Below are 21,697 nucleotides of genomic sequence, written 5' to 3' on the forward strand. Positions count from 1 at the left end.
ATTGAAGAGAAGAGTGGTTCAAGCACAATGACTGATGCCTGGTCAGAGGCCGAAAGGTGAAAATGGACTCTGGTAGGGGAAAAGGAAATTCATAGGAGGGAGATACATAGGAGACTGAGAAAAGAAGAAAAATAAGAGATAGTAGATGAAGGACTATTTCTATGCTTATTGGCAGTGGAATAAGTATGAACTCAAAGGCAATTGGAGAAATAAAAATAAAGATAATTTTATATTATTTGGACTGCATGTTGTACTAGAGTGTACAACTCTCCTGCTTTTCTTCTTGATTCACAGGGGTTATATGAGGCCAAGTCTATAGAATGAAGAATACCAATTTGGTTGTTTGCATTAATTTTCAGTTATTTGTTACAATTTCTGATGTTTCATGGCTTTGAGAATTTATATAATGCTGTAGTAAGAACAGTATTGGCAGTGTTATTCTTTGACAGGGGCGATGAAAATTTTCTTTTTAATGGAGAAAGGTAAGATAAATAATTCCTCATCTTTGTGGATTAGGGATTTGCTTGTATCAACAGGGCAGAAGAATGGGTTTTGTGGAGAAGAGTGCAAGTCATTTTGGTTGAGTTGACTTGACAGTGCTATTAAATGTTCCTGACAACAGGACACTTGGATGTGGTCATTTGGAGTGACATGGCAGCTATAGCTCACCACATATGGGTTCTTCTCTTCCTTAAGTCTTATCCTATCCCTCAACTTCTTCCTTTTGCTTAGCTTAGTGATGGTATCACGGAATTTTACCAGCCTCCTGGATTCAGTGCTAGGTCTAGACTCAGTGCTTCTTGGATAAAGATAAGAAATATATGCAGAAGATATAATAAATTGCAAAAATAAATACTACTGTAACAAAGACTCTTTTCCTAACCAAACTTTACTTAGGCTCCTCTGAACTCATCTTTCAACCTTGTCTCCAGGTGCCCACTTGCCGAGTGAAGTCTGCTCAATCAATTTTTGAGAATCCCCACCCTTAGAATCTGATCATCGTCCAGATCTGATGAAATTACTTATCCTCTACCCAGGTGACATCTGGTCACCCTGGCTTGCCTCCCCCCTTACTCATACCCCACCAACAAACTGCACACACAGCCCCTATTATAAATCCCCACTTTTCCTTGTCATAATGTAGAATAGAGTCACCCTTTCTTTCCTACTGTGTTAGTCTGGACACTAATTGCCATCAGTAGCCTTTAATAAAGTCTTCCTCACTGTTTGCCCGGGTGTCACTATTGCTGTTTTCTTAAAAATAGCAGCTGAAGGATCATACAGAATTTATTCAGATTGTTGATGTATTTCACCCTAGAATCCTAAAAATGATAAAATCAACTGCACCTAGTACTGTTCAAGTTCAGTTTTCACATCATGTAGAACAGTTGTCCAAGTGGTGAACACTCCTTCTTTTGATAATGACATTGCTCAGATTAATTACTGAGATTTTTAATTGTGTAAAACATTAAGCAGAGGATGCTCTCCTGGCTCCATCCATTATTTTAAACAAGCTTCTCAGAGTACTTTAGAAATAGAGAGGTAGGGTAGGCAAAATACTGCCCCTCCCCAATGATGTCCACACAGTTATCCGGAATAATGGGCCGCCAAAGATGTCCCCAGACCTCTGAATAGGTTTCTGAAGATGTTACACTGCTGCCTTTGAAGATGGAGAAAGGAACCACAAGGCAAGAAATGTGGCCTGTAGAAGCTGGAAAAGTAAAGAAACAGAATCTACCCTAAAGCTGCCTTGTGGCAACAAGGAACATAGTCTGTTGATGCCTTGATTTTAACGTGGCGACACCTGTTTTAGACTTTTGGTCTTCAGAACTTTGAGATAATAAATCTGTACTGTTTTAACCCACTAAATTTGTCATAATGTGTTATAGCAGTAATGGGAAGCAAATATAGAAGGGAAAACTAAGGAACATCTAAGTAATGAGGAAAATCTATAGGATTCCCAGAAAGCTCATTTATGTGCAAAGTCGGCAATGGACTTGGATTTCAGCTTAGGTTTCCAGACATCCAGAGAGAACTAGATTCCAGATCCTCCTGCATCCTCTAGAATCTCATGCCTTTGTTATTCTCCATTCCTTATAAGTTTTAACCTTTCCCCTGACTCTAACTCATTAGCATGTAGTCCTCTGATGCCATCTTAAGAAGGAAATAAAACCTGGGGCATGTGAGAGGCTCAGTCCCTTAAGCATCGGCCTTTGGCTTAGGTCACGATCCCAGGGTCCGGGGATTGAGCCCGACAACGGGCTCCATGCTCAGCAGGAAGACTGCTTCTCCCTCTGCCTGCTATTCTGCCTGCTTGTGCTTTCTCTCTCTCTCTCTCTCTCAAGTAAATAAATGAATAAATAAATCTTTTTTAAAAAAGGAAATAAAACCCTTTTACTACTTAAAGCCTCTTCAGTTTTTGCTCTGTAACTGTTCTCCCTTTTACTATCAGATCTCTTGGGAGAGTTGTCTATACTCTGATTCCCTTTCTCCTTGTGAACGTAGCACGCTCTAGATTTTGTTTTCCATTACATTATTCAACTTCACCTTGCTGAACTTACTGATGTCACTAAATCCATTGGACTTAACGTTCATCCTGTAGGGCCTCTGAACTTTGGCGGTTGTTGACAGCCTCCCATAAGACACTCTTTCCCTGACTTCTGTAATATGAAACTGTTTTCCTCCACACTTTCTGACTACTCCTTTGGTCTCATTTTGTGGGCTCTTCCTCAGAGTAATTACTGCATGGAGATCCTTTAAACTCCTGGTCTTAAGCTTTTTTCTTTCTCTCTATAGGTCTTTTCTGTGGCCTGGGTTGCATTCTGTTTGTATGGATGATGCTCCAGTTTCCAGCTCTAAGTGAGACCTGAGCCCTGGACATGGGACCCCTTCCTTTGAGACCTCTCACAAACATCTAAGATACAATCCATCCTAAACTGAACTCATTATCTAACCTCTAAAACTGAGGTCCTTTCAGTATTCCCTAGCTGAGTAAAGTGGCATCACCATGCCTCCCCTTGCTAGAGTCAGAAAGCTGAGCATTATTTTAGGTTTCTCCTTTACTTTCATGCTCTTCCATTTCTCTTGTCCCTAAGTGCTATTGGTTCAAACATCTAAATAACTCTTAACTTTGTCTAGTTGTCTCCATACCTATTAGATCAGGCTATGTATTCCTGTAATACCTTTCAACTTGTAATTCTCATTCAAAAACTAAGTTCTTAATCTCCATGGGGTACTATTTTATCAAGGACTTTCCCAAACTCCATTATTCCTTCCTCAGTTTTAGTCACTTGATGGAACTATAATAGATAGCCATAAGGAACTAACGGTTGGTGGGACCTACTTTTCAGATGACAGAAATGGACTTTATAGTGACACACCTGAGCATTTGGACATTTATTGTTGGAATCTCCAAGGTTTAGTTCAGAAGAGACCAAGAGAAATGTGGGTTGCAGAGAAGAAGCCCTGAAGTTCCTTTAAGTACATAAGAGGCAACAGCAGAGTTGAAGTGGGTAGGAGATATCAAATCTCACCCTTGAGAAGAATAGCTCACAAAAACAAGGATTGCTTCTCTGTGCCACCTCCTATACAAGTCTAACTTCATTTTTATTAGCTTTCTTTTACTGTTATGCAACTTGCTATTTGTTTACATTTCACGCTAAGAAGACAACAGTAAGAAATGGACTCTGGGAAGGGTGAATGCCAGGGATGTCTGTGCTAACTGAAATCAGCAGGTTAAATATGTTCTGTTCTTGACAACAGCCTATGGAACATGGTTCTTTCGATTCCTCCTCCCAGTGGAATGACATTCCAATTTTATCAGATTTATTTTATTTTTTTGAAATTTCAAGATGTAATTTCATCTTAAAATTTCAAAAGATAATTCAGAAGTGATGGGGAAATTCCTCATGAGGGAATTCACACAAGCTTTTCTTTATTTATTAAATCTGATATTTGGTACAAATGTTAATTTTCATTGATGTTGTTCCCATTAATTAACTTCCTTTATCATGTAATTTATATGCCTTCAGAACATTATCAAAGCTAATGTCAAAGGAGTTATTTTCAGGTTGGGCTTAAATTGAAGACACCGTAGAGAAACACAAAAATGTATCTAGGAGACTACTGAAATTCTTAGAAATTTGCTTCTCATACTGGAAAATTTTGTGGTATACTTTGGATGCATTGTATATTTGTATTTGTATTTGTATATTTGTAATATTTGTAAGTTTTAGAGCTATCAAAGAACTCCCACAACTATAATTTCACTTCTTCCTCTTTCTATGCAACTCCCCTCCATACTTGTAAGATAGGAGGAAAGAGAGAAAGAGGAAGTGGGAAAAGAAATAAACATTTCCACAGCACCTATTGTGTTACTTTACTAAGAACTAGTTCAGTTTTTTCTGAACTAAAAAATGCTAACATAATAGGAATCTTAGGAACTGGCAGCTAGATTACCATTAAGACTTGTGGGCATTTGTTCTGGCTACTTTCCAAGATGACCCTCCCAGTGTCTTCTGGTTTGAACCACCTGGATAAACAAAAGCTTAGAGACACTTTAATCTTCAGCAGGATAAGTTCTCATTTTGTTTCTGGCTTAAGGTACATCATTTAATTATTATTTAAATTAGTTAAATTTCATCTGCCTTATAAATGAATTGGTTACCTCTTTTCTTCACATTACTTAAACTGAATGTTTAAGTAATGATAATGATAAAGTATACCTAAAATTGTGAAAGTATCTGCTACATTTTTAAGACTCAGATTGGGTTTAATTAATTAAGATTATTTTTGCTTGGAGACAGCCTCAAAGAATTAATATTGTCTATGAATACAGGTGGTACTCAAGGTCTGATGGCTCAACTTAATGATTTTTCAGTTTTATGATGGTGTAAAAGTGATATACATTCAGTAGAAACCATACTTCAGATTCTGAGTTTTGATCTTTTTCAGGGCTAGTGATATAAGGTATGATACTCTGTCTTGATGTTGGGTAAGTGGCAATGAGTCCCAGTCCCTATCAGCCACATGATCTTGGGAATAAGTAATTGATATACTTGCAAACCTTCTTTACCCATACAGCCATTCTGTTTTGTAATTTCAGTACAGTGTTCAATCTGTTACATGAGATAATTCCACACTTTATTATAAAGTAGTCCTTGTGTTAGATGATGTTTCCCAGTTGTAGGCTAGTGTGTTCTGAGCACATTTATACCTATCTAGGCTAAACTACTATGGCTGTTCTGTAGGTTAGGTATATTAGACACATTCCTGATTAACAATGTTTTTAATTTACTATGGGTTTATCAGAACATAATCTCATTATAAGTCAAGGAAGATCTGTACATTAGTCAGGATTATTTCAACTCCAAATAAGAGAACATGTGGCTATTGCCAGCATAGACAATGGGAAGTTTATTATTGCACCTAAGGTGAAGTCTGGGGAATTCCAGGGACAGCTCATTTTGTGACTCAAGGAAGCCAGGTTGGATTCCCTTATTTTTCTCTCCTATTTGCAAAGTGGCTATATTCTTCACAGAAGGCTATCTAAATGTTGGAAGAGAAAAGAAAGTCTTGTCTCCACCCAGCCTTTTTTAAGAAAGTTTTTTAATTAAAAAACACTTTTTATTATGTTTAGTTAACCACTATACAGTGCATCATTAGTTCTCAGTGTAGTGTTCAATGACTCAATAGCAGCATATAACACCCAGTGCTCATCACAACACATGCCCTCTTTAATACCCATCACCCAGCTACCCCATCTCTCCACCCCACTCCCCTCTAAAATCTTCAGTTTCCCAGAGTCCATAGTCTCTCATGGGTTGTCTCCCTCTCGATTCTCTTCCCTTCGGTTTTCCCTTCTTTCTCCTATGATCTCTTGTGCTACTCATTATGTTCCACATATTAGTGAAACCATATGATAATTGGTTATTACCATATTGCCATATGGTAATCTCTGCTTGACTTATTTCACTTAGCATAATCCCCTCCAGTTCCATCCATGTCTATGCAAAGAGTGGGTATTCATCCTTTCTGATGGCTGAGTAATATTCCATTGCATATATATATACTACATCTTCTTTATCCATTCATCTGTTGAAGGGCATCTCAGCTCCTTCCACAGTTTGGCTGTGGTGGACATTGCTGCTGTGAACATAGGGGTGCATGTGCCCCTTCTTTACACTATGTCTATATCTTTGGGGTAAATATCTAGTAGTGTAATTGCTGGGTCATAGGGTAGCTCTTTTTTTAAAGTTTTTGAGGAACCCCCATACTGTTTTCCAAAATGGCTGTACCAACTTTCATTCCCACCAACAGCATAAGAGGGTTTCCCTTTCTCCACATCCCTGCCAACATTTGTTGTTTCCTGCTTTGTTAATTTTTGCCATTCTAACTGGTGTAAGGTGGTTTCGCATTGTGGTTTTATTTGAAATTTTTTGATGGCTACTGATGTTGAACATTTTTTAATGTGTCTGTTAGCTATATGTCTTCTTTGGAGAAGTGTCTATTCATGTCTTCTGCCTATTTTTTTGACTGGATTATTTGGTTTTGGGGTGTTGAGTTTGAGAAGTTCTTTATTGATCTTGGACATCAGCTCTTTATCTATACTTCAATTTGCAAATATCTTCTCCCATCCTGTGGGTTGCCTCTTAGTTTTGTTGACTATTTCCTTGCTGTGCAGATATTTTTATCTTGATGAAATCCCAAAAGTTCATTTTTGTTTTTATTTCCCTTGCTTTTGGAGATGTGTCTTGAAAGAAGATGCTATGGCTGATGTCGAAGAGGTTACTATCTATGTTCTCCTCCAGGTTTTTTTTTTTTTTAAAGATTTTATCTATTTATTTGACAGAGAGAGATCACAAGTAGGCAGAGAGGCAGGCAGAGAGAGAGGAAGGGAAGCAGGCTCCCTGCTGAGCAGAGAGCCTGATGCAGGACTCGATCCCAGGACCCTGAGATCATGACCTGAGCCGAAGGCAGTGGCTTATCACACTGAGCCACCTAGGAGCCCCTCTCCTCTAGGATTTTGATGACTAGGATTTTGATGAATTCCTGTCTCACACTGATGTCTTTCATCCATTTTGAGTTTATCTTTGTGTATGGTGTAAGAGAATGGCCCAGTTTCATTCTTGTATATGTAGCTGTTCAATTTTCCCAGCACCATTTATTAAAGAGACTGTCTTTTTTCCATTGGATATTTTCCCCTAATTTATTAGTTGATTAGTTGACCGTGTAGATGAGAGTCAATATCTGGGGCCCTATTCTGTTCCATTTATCTATGTGTCTGTTTTTGTGCCAATACCATGGTGTTTTGGTGGTTACAACTTTATAATATAGCTTGAAGTCAGGCAATGTGATGCTCCCAGCTTTGTTTTCCTTTTTCGAAGTTCCTTTGGCAATTTGGGGTTGTTTCTGGTTCCATACAAATTTTAGGATTGTTCTGGCTCTTTGAAAAATGCCAATGGCATTTTTTTTTAAAGATTTTATCTTTATTTCACAGAGAGAGATCACAAGTAGGCAGAGAGGCAGGCAGAGAGAGAGGGGGAGGGGGAAGCAGGCTCCCCGCTGAGCAGGGAGCCCTATGTGGGGCTCGATCCCAGAACCCTGGGATCATGAACCGAGCCGAAGGCAGAGGCTTAACCCACTGAGCCACCCAGGTGCCCCTGCCAATGGCATTTTAATAGAGATGGCATTAAAGTGTAGATTGCTCTAGGCAGTGTAGACATTTTTTTTTTAATTTTATTTATTTACTTATTTGACAGGAAGAGAGATCACAAGTAGGCAGAGAGGCAGGCAGAGGGGGAGGGGAAGCAGGCTCCCCGCTGAGCAGAGAGCCTGATGCTGGGCTCTATCCCAGGACCCTGAGATCATGACCTGAGCCGAAGGCAGAGGCTTAACTCATTGAGCCACCTAGGCACCCCCAGTGTAGACATTTTAATGTTTATTCTTCCAGTCCATTAACATGGAATGTTTTCCATCTTTTAGTGTCTTCCTCAATTTCTTTTATAAGTGTTCTGTAGTTTCTAGAGTATAGATCCTTTACCTCTTTGGTTAGGCTTACTCCTAGGTATCTTATGGGTTTTGGTGCTATTGTAAATTGAATCAGTTCCTTAATTTCTCTTTCTACAATTACATTGTTAACATATAGAAAAGGAATGGATTTCTGTGCCTGCCTTTTTTTTTTTTTTTAAGATTTTTGGTTTATTTTTGATAGACAAAGAGTGAGCACATGTGGAGGAGTGGCTGAGGGAAAGGGAGAAGCAGACTCCCCGCTGAGCAGGGAGCCCAACATGGGGTTCAATTCCAGGACCCTGGGACATGACCTGAGCTGAAGACAGATGCTTAACCAACTAAGCCATCCAGGTGCCCCTTCCCTTTTTATGAGTTAAATACTCCATGATGCACTCAGAATTTACCTTTTTTATTTTTGTCCATAGTTATATCATATTCCTAAAGAAGCCCTTGACAAAGAAACAGAATCACTATGATTGATTAAGATTAATAAATATTAATGTTTTGGGGTAGGTTGGAGGGTCCCTGAAGCACATTATCTACCCAAATGATGAATAAAGTTGGAATTGTGTTAAGAAGGATGAAGAACAGTGTCTTTTATGTAGGTGACAAATAGCATCGGCTGCAGTGAACAAAATTTTTAAATTAAAAATGCCAGTAGAGGCGCCTGACTGGCTCGGTTGGTAGAGCATGAGACTGGTGATCTCAGGGTCATCAGTTCAAGCCCCACACTGGGTTTAGAGCTTGCCAAAAAAACCAAAACAACAACAACAACAACAAAAAAAAAAAACCCCAAAAAGCCAATAATAGTATATCATTCAGTAATATTTGTGCTGCAATAAAGCTGAAAACCCAACTCTAACTGGTTTAAGTAATAAAGAGAAAGGTTAACTCTAGAGGTAAAGGCTAGTTTCAGGCAAGAATTGAACTAGTAGTCCCAGTACTGGGGACCCCAGTAACTGAAGATCATTTGGTCTTTCTGTTCTTCACAAGGTGAGCTTCTCCCTAAGCCTAGCTCTATTCTGGTACCCAGACAACTGCCAGGGTCTTCCTGGGAAGACTCTCCTTTCTATCTAGGGTTTCTACCTTATTTACTATGGAAAAACAGGAGACTTTTCTATCCCTTAATCTTCAACAAATATCCATCATGTTCCATTGGCTTATATTAGGTTATAAGCTCATTCCTGAATCAGTGCATGGGCTGTGCAACTGATGTTTAAGCTTATAACACTGTAATATATTTAAAGCAATGCTATTTATAACAGTAATTTTCTGACAGAAGTGGAAAAAAAATCAGGAAGACAAAATGAATGAGTGAATGAATGACTGAATGATGAATAAAGACCTCTCTTGGGGCACCTGGGTGGCTCAATGGGTTAAAGCCTCTGCCTTCAGCTCAGGTCATGATCCCAGGGTCCTGGGATTGAGCCCTACATTGGGCTCTCTGCTTGGCGGGGAGCCTGCTTCCCTTCTTCTCTCTCTGCCTGCCTCTCTGCCTACTTGTGATCTCTCTGTCAAATAAATAAATAAATAATCTTAAAAAAAATGTAAAAACCTCTCTCAATTATTATGAGTAGCCATTTACCTAGCAAGAGTCTCAATAAATTGAATAATTGTTGCCTGGAAGATAGCTAAAACCAAGCAATTCATAAACATCAAATTTATAGGAAACATCTAGTGAAAGCCACATGAGCCTCAAAATCTTAGCAGAAAAAGAAGCTGGTCGTTTTGGATGCAGTTGTTGGTTTTGAAAAAGATGAAGTTATTCATTTGACATTTTGATATTGAGGAAATTGAATTAATTATTTCTTGGCTAAAGAACACACACAGAATTCAATTCGTTTAAGTTTAAATTTGCCTTTGATATTCGTTTATCATTTGAAGAGACTTTTTAAATCTAAATAAATGAGAAGTGTTTTTAGTAGCATGGACTATTTAGTGTGCAAAGATGTTTAATGTCAGAAACGTCAACATTTCTAAAGTGACAACTATACACACCATGAAGTAAAACATATATGTGTGTGTGTATATATATATACACACACTTACACATATATTACACATATATGTATACATATATACAGTATATATACACATATATACACAGGTATATAAATATATATGTATAAATATAAAAATAAATATACATATATAAATATATAAAAACATATACATATTTATGTACTCTAAAATATACCCTTGGACAAATTAATAGTGTCTAAGAGCCAGAGAGTGAACTACATAGTTCAGTATAGGGAGAGAAAGTAGCTCTCAACAGATGCAAGGGGAGGGTTCACAGCCTACACTTATGGATTGCCACTGCAATAATTACTTCAACTCGTGGACAAATCAGCTCCTCTGTGCATGGGTCTCTTCATTTATAAAACAAAGATGTTAATATTTTTTTTTGACTGCTGAGTCCTATGATTGTATTAAAAATGTTGAAGTTCCAGGCATACATTCTAAACTATTTTCCAGTAACACAATGTGTTTGTTGGTTTATCTCTTGGCATTTAAGCTCCTTATGCTTGGTATAACAACCCACGCTATGTACTTATTGCCTATAGTGGATACATATTAAGTGCCAGATTCTTGTTGAATTAAATGGAAAGCAATGAAGCAATAACAGTGATTATGACCTTGTCTTCTTTAATAGATGGAACGGTAGGAGTGAATACCTTATTTAGAATTCCTCTAATGTCACTATGACCCCCCAAACTGCTTGTCAGTCTTTTCTTATAGGAAAACAGCCAAAGGACAGAAGTTGGACAGAAATAATACTTCTTTAGCTTTTTCATCCCCTGGAAATTAGGACCCCTATTGATGATAAACCACAAAGTTATATATTTGCCTAAGAGCATGAATCTCTCACGTGTGGAAAATAAGAATGCTGCCAAGTAAGAATTTCAATTAAAATTTTAAAAAACACTTTTAAAATTTGTTCTATAGTATTACTACTATAATATATGTTTGAAAAGCCAGTAGAGCACATAAATCCTTAGATTAACATCTCTCTGCAAGGGTGACCTAGAGATGCAGGTGTGTATATCTGTCTGTGTATAAACAAGTATCTGTGTGGTCGAAAAATATCCAGAGAGGAAGTAGATAATGTGACACAAGAAGTAAGAGAGGGTAAGTGGCTACAACCCAATGGGGATCCTTAATCTGGACTTAACCCCCTTAATGTTGTACTCTTTATTGGAATAGCTGATCCTGCCCCTGTAGTATAAGATGGATAGAAGTACAGAGGGACAGAGAGAGAGAGAGAGAGAGAGAGCGCTAGAGAAAGAGACCGAAGGGAAAGAAGGAGAATGAGATCTAGCAAGGCACCGTAGTTGAGGGGAAAAGCTCCAAGACTGAGTAGTCATTGGGCAAATTTTGCAGAGAATGCTTTGGAAAAGAGTAATTCCTTTTTTTTTTTTTTAAATTTTTTAAAATTTAATTTTGTGTGTGTGTTCCATAATTCATTGTTTATGCACCATACCCAGTGCTCCATGTAATATGTGCCCTCCTTAATACCCACCACCAGGCTCATCCAATCCCCGAGCCCCCTCCCCTCCAAAACCCTCAGTTCCTTTCTCAGAATGATTCATTAAAGTCTCGGCACTGTATTAGGTAGTAACAAAGTAGAATTTGCTATAAAATCCCAGTGACAAAGACTCTGTCTCAAGGAAGAACTCTGTAAAACTGCAGATAGAGAAGCTAAGAATTCTATGCTTTGTGTATAGTATGAGAAAGTGGCGCTACCATATACAGTCTGAAACTGGGACAGTGCAAGGGATTGGAAAGAAGAGTGGATCTTGTGGATCAATGGTAATGATGCAAAGTATGGACAGAAGCAGGAAGGAGTTGTTTCCTTATCCACAAATTCCTTAATGAATAGGATTGGAAATTAACATAAGAACTACATACTTTGCTCAAGGTAACTTTAGAAAACTGTGTAGAGTGTGTTCCATTGTATGGCTTTAGGCCTTCCCAACCTTTCATCTTTACAACATTCTGAGTCAAAGAACCCTTTAGATAGTATTAGAGATAGTCATGGGAACCAGGTGGAAGCATGTGACTATAGCAATCAAGCATCTGGAGTGGTAAGACTGGATAGGCAGCATCATTTTCCAAGTGCTGGTTGAATAAGTCCTGATCCTATCTGGATGTGTCACACATTCCATGTGCATATGTACATTATATATGTATATATGTATAAGCATGGCTAGGAGTTGGAAGAGAAGAGTACAATCATAGTCAACCAAATGCAAAGTTCTAAACACCCTTCTATCAAGGCTATACTTTTATACAAAACAGATTAACATAAAAGTTTGATTTCATACAAAATTCTAATGGATTAACATCAATTAAGAGAGAAGTCTAAACAAATGGAATACTATAAATGAGCATTTCTGAATGGGACTTACTTGTTTTGGAAATGTGGATACATTCATTCATCCCACAAAGTGCCCATTATACACATACCTCTTAGTTAGATCTTAAGGATAAAACAGTGACTAGAAACTAGTCTACCCTGAAAGGGAAAATATAATTGCTCAGTTCTTCTTCTGTTAGTCATAATAATCGTGTTTGTGTCAGCACTCTCTTAATTGTCTCAGTTGCAAGACAAAGAATTGCAAATGTTCTCCAATACCAAACACACGCCGTGATGAAAGCAAGCATCCTAAGAAGTATTGAAGTAACTGTACGTGTACTATATGTGCCTTAGTTTCCTATAGTCAAGAGGAATGTGAGTAGAATGATATATAAGAGCTGTTCTCTTTCTGTAGAACTTAACACTAGAGTCTTAAGATTCATGGAAAAGAGAAATCTGTGTTCAAACCACGGCCCTTCCAATCACCTTGCTGTGTGAACATGACAGAATTACTAAGTCTGTGCTTCAGTTTCTTCATCTGTAACTAGGTCTATCAATACATCAGTATTGTACCTCATAGAACTGTAAGAGACTTAGGTAGGTTAATTCATGTCAAGCTCTTAGGATAATGCCTGTCACATAATATTTGCTAAAGAAATGTTAACTGTATTATTGTTATTGTCTACCTACGTTTTCTAAGCATATTCCCTGAATTAAAGTTTCCCATCTTTCTATAAATTGATAGATGAAAATAGATGTTTCCATCTAGTAGAATGCTCAGATAGAAGTTTCCGTTTGTATAGGTTCACAATCCTGTAGCTCTATTTCCGAAATCCTAAAAGTTCTGGAAAAAGAAAGTTTTTCATAGCTCATCTGGTGGCAAAACCTGACCTGACCTGATCTGAATTCATTTGGCAGCAGAATCTGATTTGAGCTGATGGGAAGCTATTTATAGCATTATATAACCCATTCAGTGTAAATATTATATGAATATATTTGATTATGGAATATTGTCCCTATAGGGAGTACCTTTCAAATTTGAAAAATTCAACCTTCTGAAGCATATTTGATAAGAGATTGTAGAGCTATACTAGTCAGGATAGACAGTATAGAAGAAATTTCCATCTGTGGTTCTGCAAGGCAAGATTTATTAAGCAAGGATGTGAGTTTCTCCAATTATAAACATCCTGAACCAATCAGCTCTCTAGATCCAAAAAATGTGAAACTTGTTTCCTCCATGACATTCATTATCACTAAATCAGTCTTCCCTCCTACTTGTTCTTCCTGCTGTAATTTCCAAGGGGCAGTTATTTTGGTTTGGGAACATATATTAAATTATAATAATTCTACCCCCTCCACTTGTTGTATGGTCTTACCTTCTCCAATCTCTCTCCACATTCATACAAACACATCATAAAGTACAGGTTAAAACAGATTGAAACTGTTGTCCAATCACTATGTTGTACACCTGAAACTAATACAACATTTTATGTCAGCTCTACTTCAAGTAAAAAAAAAAAAAAACCCTCAAGTGTCATGTTGGTGGTAGGTATGTATTCCCTCAGCCCTATTCTTGATTGCTTTTTCCACCTTCCTCAAGCTGGGCTAAGTGAAGGATTTAAGAAGGATGGGTCTTACTAAGCATATGAACTCCATTTTGCCCTCCAGCAAATGTCCTATTATGCCTGAGCTATTGGTTGGAAGAACTGTCTAGTCTTCAGGCAATTCATCTGGTTTTATCTCAGGAAGTTGACAGTAGATCTCAATCTAAAAGGCCTATTCTTTTAAATGACTCCGAAGATCTTCAGAGATGTCTAGGAGAAAATTCTTCTACAGCTCCTTCCTCTGTGTCTCCAGGGGATCTAAAGTCATATGTTTTACAACTCTCCAAAATAGACAATCTCCACATCAGATTAACTACAGTAACTACAGCTGGATTTCAAAATCTGATCTCATCAAATTACTTAGAGAAAGCAGCAGTCTAGGTAGAAGTGAACCTGAAAATCTTTTTTCCAGTGTGCTCAGGATGTTTTCTTTTTCTTCTGCAGTCAGGGAGGCCTCAAGATGTACAACTATGCAGTTACCAAGATGGCCAACAGTTAAGAGGTAAATGTAGGGGGTGCCTGGGTGGCTCAGTGGGTTAAGCCTCTGCCTTCAGCTCAGATCATGATCTCAGGGTCCTGGGATCGAGCCCCTCATTGGGCTCTCTGCTTGGCAGGGAGCCTGCTTCCCCCCCACCCCTCTCTGACTGCCTCTCTGCCCACTTGTTATCTCTGTTAAATAAAAAAAATTTTTTTTTTTTAAAGAGGTAAATGTCGGCTTATTACAGATAGTCATCCAAATGAGTGGGGCATTCAAGCTCCAGTGAGGTGCAGACCCAACTTTAAAGGAAATATGTTAAAATGATATCTGCATTTGAATTCTCCCTGGGCCATTTGTTTATTATGTATCCTGGAGTAAAGTACTTCTCTGGGCTTCATTTTCTTGGTCTGTGAAATAGGCATCCTCATACTGCTTTTAGAGAATTGCTCCACAGTATAGCAGAAAATTACTCAGCTGGACTTCAAATTTAGATCTCTTTGACTCCAAAACCACTGATCTTGTCATGATACCTCTGGAAAATTCACACATAAAGCACAACATTTCTGCCTCTGCTGAACACCGTGGGAATGTATTAACAGACTGTGGAAGAGCTTTTGGATAGTGTAACTTTTGGTGAAAGGACATGGTGCTGATCAGGGCTACATGCAAAACATAGCTGTAGTCAATTTTAATTTATTTTTAGATTGCAACCACTGCCTTGTTCTAAGTAATGAGGTGGCAGGAAAAGCAGTCAGGAGCTGGTCATGGATAGGTGTAAACCCAGTGAGATGGTACCACATAGCAAACTTTAAGAAGTCTCATTGCAAGCATTGTGGAACTCATTGAGAGGTGAATGGAAGAGAAGGAACTGTAGCAGAAATGTCACCGGTTTATAAAAATCTAAACAGAAAGTCACGAGTCCCTCTTCCTGAACAATCCCCAGGGGTCTCCACTGAACACCTTCTTATCACCCAAAGGAATCCAATCAGATAAGAGGGGGGCCAGTTTTCTCCCAAGCTTTCTGTAAAGGCAGAAGCCCTTGGCTACCTGGAATGCTTTAAATTCCACCATCTCTTTGGTATAACCTTTAAATATCATACTTAAAAGGAAAAAAAAAAGAGTAAAGTACAACGTTTCTTCCCCCCTAACCCCATGAACTTGTTCTCATTGGCGATAATAGGAAAACAACAATACATCTGTTGTTACGATGAGGATGCCGGTCTTCTGTTTTACTGGAAGAGCAGTCAGAAGATACCACCATATGTGAGTAGCATTCTTTGCTTGATGTTTCCTTGTTCCCTGACAAAAACTTTTATTGGCAGGAGATGGTGGGGGCTGGGGGATAAGTGGGTCTAGGGGTTAAAATAAATGGGTAAAAGGCTTAACATGAGGCAAAAATAGGGAATTGTGGTATCACTTCTTTCCCTCTCTCTCGCTTGTACTCTATGTGGTCATCCCCTCTGTGGCCCTAGAAGAAAAAAGTCTCTCTATGAGTATCTGTCAATCAATACATACAAGTTATGGAGCATACCAACTTGTGCTGAGAGGAATACCATATATGTGTGTGCATTTAGCTTCCTGTGATCACTTTATGGGAGAGGGTATAGGATATGTCCATTTCGATGACAAATAAACGGCACCATCTCTGGAATCATGAGGATTTCCCAGGTTTAAATAACGGCAGCAGGTTTGTTGCTCAGTTTTCCTTCACGCTTCAGAACATGGTGGATGATTATTAGTATTTGCGTATCTCCATCTGCGTTCCTCCTCTGGCTTGTAAACTCCTTGGGGACAGAGACGGGGTATCACCTGGCTTCTTACCTCCAGGACTTGAAGACCTACGTGACCCACAGTCATGTTCCACAAATGTGGTTTGATGTCTTCGCAATATTTTGGGACGCACTGTTCGCCTTGTGAAATTTAAGAAAGCAGTCTCCATTCTAGGATTTGATGATGCGACTGGTTGTAAAGGGGCATTGTGGGGAGCTATTTTGTGTTCTTGTTGGATGATGTGCTATATATAGTTTGAAGGTCACATTTTACATTAAAGTAAATATCTCAGTGGGCTACTATAAGTCATTCAGAGCAAGTTTGTTTATGTCTAATAAAATTACACAATGCATGAAGCTACAGGAAACTCATATTCTATCTTCATTTTCCAGCTAAATTAGGCTCCAAGAAAGGAAATAGACTTCTCTCTCATAGCCTGCCACTTTTAAACAACCTCAAAGGCCTATTCCCCATGGATTATACTTTGGCAGAACACTGCTGTTAGCCTGCATATGGGGTCATGTGAAATACTGTGATCTGGATAGTCAGTGGTCCACTGTTTACTACTGGACACTACCTTTCCATGCTCCGGCATGGGAACAAAAATCCCCACGTTTGCTACAATGGCAAAACAATGGGAATGATTGGGGCAACTGTGCTACATACAATTATTTAAACTCCTGTATATTTATTCAGTTCCGAACAATCACTCGTTCAACTCTGGGAGCTTATTGTTGTCTGGATTTCTCTATTACACACCCAACCCTTTAGAAGCATAGCTGGAAGTTTCCTTTTATACTGTTTCATTCTGCACCACTTACTTGCTAATGAAGATGGATACATTAACCAGCAAATCTGAGAAAGGTACAGCATTGGTCCATTTGATCGTGAATTCTTCTTAATTACTTAGGAAGCCAAAATCAAATGTTGCTACTTGTTCTTGTCTGTTGAGCTTTTGAATTTTCTCTTACATGAGGATGTCAAAGGCTTCTAGGGACCCACTTCATAGTGATGGGGCTTAAAGGTAGATAGAGAATTTTACAGTATATCACCTTGAAAGCAAAATAGGCATATATAATTTTGCAGATGTACAAACAAGACAGGAAGGGTCTTGCCTCTAGCTTCAGGGAGAAGCTAGAGATCTGAAATCACCTTGAGGCTGTGGAGATTCAGGAAGGTCAACTTTTCTTTCTAACACATTCTGATTGTCTCCATCTTCTTAGACTCAATCACTCCCCCTGTTTGTTCTGTTTGACATGTCTCTTTCACACAGGTGCTTGCCTTGGCAGACATAGCGGAAGGAAGGAAACTGTGCCAAATTAAAATGAGCACAGTCTGAAAATACTGAAATTTGATCCTTATACTGATGCTTTTTCACAGGAGACGTAGTAAAAAAACAGACCAGAATTGAGATTCTGTTCTTCTCTGAGAAGTGAAATAATATATATAAGCCATTTAATCAAATCTTGAATTTTTCTATTTGTCTATCTTGACCAGAAAAATAAAAAAAAAGAAGCCATTTATCATTAGCTCAGTGAACTTCAGTGTATCATCATCTTTGTACTTTATAACTAAAATTTAAAAAACAAACAAAACAAAACAACAAAACCCTCTGTTTATTAGAAAGCACTCTTGGTCTAGTGTCAAAAATGACAGTGCAGTTTATAGTTCTTTCACTAACTGGCCCTATGATGATGGACAAATTGTTTAGCTTTCCAGCATTTATAGCTGTTGAGATTGGGACCATTGAATATGAAGGGCATAGAAGTCTACAAAGAAGGCAGCAAATTAAAAAGTTGCATATAGGATAAAAATAGGAAAAAAAAAGTTTCCTAAATGCAGCACATCTTGAAGAACATATTTATCCATGTCTGGCATGGTATGCCTCAAAATTTAATTGATGTCTTATTTTTATTGATCTCTTATTCTCACTTGGGAGCCAGGGAAAAATAGTGAACCTCATTTTGCCCACTCAGGGTTGCTATTTCCTTGCAGTTGAAAATAGTCATCTCTCTGTCCCTGTAGGAGTGAGGTCAGTTCTGGGGTCTTCTCACCTTCTTCTTCCATACTTTGCCATTATGACTACCATACTGCTGTGGTTTGACAGAAAGCTGCCTGATACTTGTACAGTGTTGCAGTGATCACTGTTGTCCCAGTGCTCTCCTGAGTCCATAGCTGATTGGTGTCTGAGATACAGCTGGTTTTCCCTGCTTTTCAGATGTTACAATGGAACTGGCCATTGGACAGGACCTATTCCCTGGTTTCTTCTCTAAATGTCAAAGCTGTCTTCTTGCCCCAACCCTAGCCCTCTTTGAGTCTCCACTCTTTTGCCCCTGACTCCTCATCCCAGATGGGGACGCAAAGGAATTCCTGTTATTTCCTTGGCTAATATCTAAGGCATAGGGGATCAGAAGTATTCCCACTTCTGTCCTTTCAGCATGGGGTATCTTGGAGGGCACACTGCTCAGGCTATGTGGTAAAGCAGTGAATTTGCCCCCATTTAACAGGGTGTTTATACTACTGCCTATTGCTTTCTCCTAGAGATTTGACCTTGTGTCTGTCTTCACATTTTTTCTTTTTCTTCTCTCTTTGGCTCTTCCCCCCAGGGACAGTAAATTAAGAATTTTCTTTATGTCACCCCACTTAATATCCTTTCCTTTTCTAGGGTATTGTCTTGAGCCATCTTTCCAAGCTTGTGTTCTTAAAATCTGTTGTAGGATATAGGAAGAATAATAATAGGTTTCCATTCTTATTGGTAAAAAATGCTTGAATATTAGAAGCTTCATATGAATCAACCTATGAAAGAATATGATTTTGAGAATCTGAGATAATGACCCTTTTTGAACCCTGATTTTCAAAACTATTATCTTCTTATGGATTTAAAAAATCTCAGTTTGAATGCCAAAGTTAAACAATTATTCTTTGTACTATACAGTTGGTACTCTGCCCTGCCCTATTCTAAGGAGTAAATCTTAGTCTCAAGGTCTACACTTAATGGCAAAAGGAAATTCGAGGAGAAATAAAAATAAAAACAAGTTACTAAGACTAGAAATTATATCAGGATATTTCAAAACACTTTACTACTGCTATAAAAATTCAAATAAAAAAAACCAGTAATAACAGTTCTAAGTTTTCCTTGAGCAAGTAATATGATAGCACTAATGTACTTAGATTTTTATCATGGAGAAGTATTATTAAAATTTATTTCTGTTCTAATTTATTTGGAGTTTTTATTCTGTTTTGGGAAGGTGAAAGATGAGACAAGAATGAATGATAATGTTAGCTCATAAGTAATCGTTCCTAATACTTCTGTAAAAATTCAGATGTAGAAAAACATCTTCATATAAACTTTATTTCATTTAGTTCTTAGTAGAAACCTTTAGACCTTTAAGTTCTAAAGGGAAAACCTGATCTGGCCCAAGTCAAAGAGCTCTCAAATTACATTACCAGGGGAAATTACTGATCTTAGACTATTACTGCATTTTAAATATTTCCTTCTTTTAAAAAAAAAATCATTGATCCTGAGAAAGAACCATAAAGTTTGCTGTCCTAGAGATGAACAAGCTATGAGTATGTGTGGAAGATGAGGCATCAGATGGCATGACTCTTCTGCAGAAGAACAAAGTGATGGCATTAAGCCACTCTGAATTGGGAACATATTCTTAGAAAGCACCAACCCTGAGTAAACAATAAGCACCTACATTCCTTCACAAATATACTTCCTGTTTATTTCAGTCTAGCTGCCATATCTGAAGAGTTTATACACTGTTGCTATTGTGTCTAGAAGGGCAGAATGCTGTGGGCTACTGAACCAAGTATCTCACCTGTCATTTCGGATTGACTCAGTTGATTACAAAGGGGATAAGGATTATTATAGGTTTCCTTGGTTGCGCCATTTAGTGAAGAGTCACCACAATACCAAAAATTTTTGGTGACTTACTTTTTTTTCATGTTTTGCCTACAAGTTTTAGCTGCTGCTAGTATACTTAATGGAAACTTGAAACCTCTTGAAGTAAAATTGAGGTTAAATATTTAATTATTTGAAATAGCTGATTAAGATAGAGCCAATTTAAAGTAAAAACTTTAAATAGGTGTTAGACTAACATCTAATTATCTAATTCTTTCAAGAAAAAATAATTGAAAGATTTTGTGATGTATCTAAAAATTCTGTGATATTAACACTGAATTACACTGACTAAAAAATTATAATGTGCAAAAAAGCTTTTTGATGTGAATGACTTGAGACAAATTTATAATCTAAATCTAAGGCTTTAAGGTAAATGAAACATTTCAGTTTGTTCTAAAAGAGAAAATTTGAAAAAATTTTGCCCCTATATAAATGAATTATTTACTTGTGTTGCTTTAAAAGGATTACAAAGCTAACTTGTGGGTTAGTTCGACATTGTTCATTGGTGTGATTCCTCTTGTAAGCAGGAAGTCAGATGTTTTCAAATTCAGAAAACAAGTGACACACACACACACACACACACACAAAATAAGGTAACATTTCATACTCATTAAGATGGCTACTATGAAACAAAAGAAAACCACCCACACCCCCCAAATCCCAGAGAATACCAAATGTTGGCAAGGATATGGGGAAATCAACACTTGCACATTGTTGGTGGGAATGTAAGATGGTACAGCATCTGCAGAAAATGGTGTGGCAATTCCGCACAAACGAAAAATAAAATTACCATATGATCCCAGCAACTTCCCTTTTACATGTATACCCACCCCCAAAAAATTAAAGGAAAAACTCAACAAATATTTATACACCAATGGTCACAGAGAATGCTGCTAGCTATATTCATGATAGCCAAAACATGGAAACAAGCATAAAGTCCATGGACAGATGAATGGCTGAATAAATGTGGTACATATTTTCGATATATGATTACTTGGCCTTAAAAAGGAAGGAAATCCTGACACATATTCCAACACAGATGAACTCTGAAGATACTGTGCTTAGAGAAATAGGCCAGTCACAAAAGGACGAACAATGATTGAGTCCATTTAGAAGAGGTACCTAGAAGGGTCGCAGTTATAGGGACAGAAAGCAGAATCTAGTTACTGAGGGCTGGGGGAGGGGAGGGAACAATTCATGGGCACAGAGTTTCGGTTTGGGATGAGGGAAAAGTTCTGGAGATGGATGGCAGTAATGCTAGCTAGCTACATTATAATGCTAATAAGTAATGCCACCAAATTATACACATGAAAATGGTGGAAATGGTGAATTTTTATATTGCATGTATTTTATTACAATTAAAAAGATGTTAGTTTTGGTTCTCTAAATTGAGATTAGCCTTAACAATATAGCTACTTTCTGAATTTCCTGTCCCTATTGGTTACTGGCATAAACTAATAATCCTCAGTTTTGTCTTCTATCAAATGAGTGAGAGGAACTGGGTAATCTCTGGCTCTTCTTGAGCTGTTATTATCACTCTGGATGATTAAATGGAAAATATTAAGCCA

At 37.9% G+C, this 21,697-nt stretch overlaps 1 protein-coding gene and 1 long non-coding RNA gene across 4 annotated transcripts in view; one reads left to right on the forward strand and one right to left on the reverse strand.

Moving 5' to 3' along the window:
• CCDC192 (coiled-coil domain containing 192) overlaps nucleotides 1-21,697 on the reverse strand; it is a 197,715-nt gene that overhangs the window by 10,014 nt on the left and 166,004 nt on the right. The window lies entirely within an intron of this gene.
• Nucleotides 14,408-21,697, forward strand: part of LOC106005670 — an 89,426-nt gene continuing 82,136 nt past the window's right edge. Inside the window, exons 1-2 of the long non-coding RNA XR_001179211.2 lie at nucleotides 14,408-14,476; nucleotides 15,633-15,715. This is a non-coding gene — a long non-coding RNA (uncharacterized LOC106005670). The remainder of the gene's footprint in view (nucleotides 14,477-15,632; nucleotides 15,716-21,697) is intronic.

Source organism: Mustela putorius, unplaced genomic scaffold, assembly GCF_011764305.1.
Source record: "Mustela putorius furo isolate JIRA1106 unplaced genomic scaffold, ASM1176430v1.1 tig00000145_pilon_pilon_pilon, whole genome shotgun sequence".
Taxonomy (NCBI): Eukaryota; Metazoa; Chordata; class Mammalia; order Carnivora; family Mustelidae; genus Mustela; species Mustela putorius.